Raw genomic sequence first — 2,373 nt, 5'->3', positions numbered from 1 at the left:
AGTTGACAGGTGGGACCCATGAGACAGGCAGGACGTAGTAATGACAATCCAATAGTAGGTTCCACGCATACAAATTTGACCAGTCAACTGGACAAAATACGGAGCTCTACGGCGAGCCAGTGACCGTATAATTACTGTAACTCGTATTCAATGATTGTATTGAGCATATTCTGAAGTCCAATGACTGTATCGTGCTTCGACCTCAACTTCAGTGACCATCAATGTATTTATCTCTAGGAAAATTATGAGGGGGGTGTCTCCAACAGTGTTCCTCGGCTCACACCTAGCATCACGGTGGTCGAACTTGGAGTCATTCATCTGGTACACATGGCATCTCAGATCTGGACACAAGGTGACATACACCGTCAAGGTCCACGGTCAAGGGGGTCAGGGCGGACGCGACCTCTCACTGTGTCCGCCATTTGAAGCGGCGCGCCGGTCCAGGGTGCCGCCCGCTGCACTCCCAGCTATACCCGCCTCCTCGCCGCAGTCAAAAACCTACATTTAAACCCGCGTGGAATGCGAGAAACCAACTCCGGTCACACACGTCCGTTCAGGAGCAGGACGCCAGCCAAGCTCCTCCTTCCACCATTTTGTCCACTCTTTCGGCGGCATTCGACGAGCAGGAAGAGCAGTTCTCCGGCATAAAAGTCATCTGGGTGGCCCGTCGAGCCCGGCAATTACGAGCGAGGCAACTCGCTTCTCCACCTACCTCGCCTAGCCCATCGGAGGCAGTTGCCGCACTAAGCCAGCGCGTGGTTCCGCAGCTAGCCTCTTCAATACAGGTTGAGGAAGAGTGCCGACTTGAACCATGCCGGCTTGTCAGGGAGCACGGCGGCACGGGCATCGTCGCTGCCCTCGACGACGCCGCGTCGTACAGCGCCTCTAGTGTCTACGACTGCGCCATCTGCCGTCGACGCGTGCGTAGCCGCGACATGCAGACAGAGAAAGAAGCCGCTGCGGATGTCGATGAGGTGACGCAGCTACGCGGATGTCGACGAGGTGACGTGGCTATGCGGATGTCGATGAGGTGACGACCAGCATGTCCCCGCCCGTCGCCATCATCGAGGAGAAGTAGAACACGGGAGGCCACCGCCGATTGTATCCCATGAAGGCCACCGCCGAGGCGACGCCGATGAATACAGCCGGTGTCTTGAACGATTCTTCTTTTGCCGGATGCCGGAGGAGGACAAAGAGATCGGGCGGCGACCATTTAGATTGGGTATATTAATTCTACCAGGCTGGTTGTAATGGGAGTATCATAAGTAGTATCATGCATGCCAACTAGTAGGCAAATTTTATGAGGTGGCATAGAATTAAATGAAGAAAGAGAGGGTTGAGTAACATATTATCATACCGTATGGAATTAAGTTACTCCCACTGTGGTTAGTCTTAGGCCTTGTTTGGTTCAACCTCCTCCCAATGGGTTTGGAGAGGAATGGAGGGGAATTTGGCTTGTACATGATTTAATCCCCTACAATCCCTGTTAATCTATGTATATTGTGGGCATGTTATTTGACCCCTCATTTTGCTGCGCTACGACCAGTGTGAGTGTCTGCATGCAATACACCATCCTCTAATTTGGTGGATGCCAAGCCGGCCCGAAAAGGAGCTATAACTTTTTTCAAGTTGAAAAATGTCACCGATGAGGAGCCATAATTAAGCTGGAGGCGTCTCTTATTTTCTTTCGAATGGGCAATAAGCTAGAGAGCTGGAGAGTGTTTCTAATGGGCTGCCTCTAGTATTAAGGCCCTCCAGTATGAAACACGGGCAGCCGACTAGGTCGAAACAGAAGCCTATCCATCTTAAAGCCCATTTGGTTTTGTTTTTTGCAAGGAGAAGCCCATATTTATTGAAGAGGGGGCGATCCCAGAAAAAACCCTCCTTCCTCCTCGCTTCCACTTATACTGCAGATCGCTGGACTCTCCTGCTTCCGTTGCCCCCCAATTCCCCCCGCTCCCCAACTTCCTCACTCATACAGAAAACCCCCACTCATCTTCTTCCTCACTCGTACACAAAACCCCAGCTCCCCTTCTTCCTCACTACTACAAAAAACCCCAGCTCCCCTTCTTCTTCACTCGCACTACAACTAGGCTCGTCATTCGTTACTTTTCTCAAACCCGTGAGCTCGACGCGACACCCTTGAGGAAAATGGAGCCGGCTGGCCCAGAGCCAAGATGATGAGGCTCCCGCCAGCGACGACGCTGGTTGTAGACCCCGCACCCGGCAGTGTGGGGAGAAGCGGCGAGCCCCCCTCCCCCCACCCGGATCCGAGGAACCCATAGAATCTCCGGTGGACCGCTGATACGTCCATTTTACATCATGCTTTTATATCGATATTTATTGTATTATGGGCTGTTATTACACATTATG

The sequence above is a fragment of the Aegilops tauschii genome, chromosome 5 (genome assembly GCF_002575655.3).
Source record: "Aegilops tauschii subsp. strangulata cultivar AL8/78 chromosome 5, Aet v6.0, whole genome shotgun sequence".
Taxonomy (NCBI): domain Eukaryota; kingdom Viridiplantae; phylum Streptophyta; class Magnoliopsida; order Poales; family Poaceae; genus Aegilops; species Aegilops tauschii.
This window is presented reverse-complemented; position numbering follows the sequence as displayed.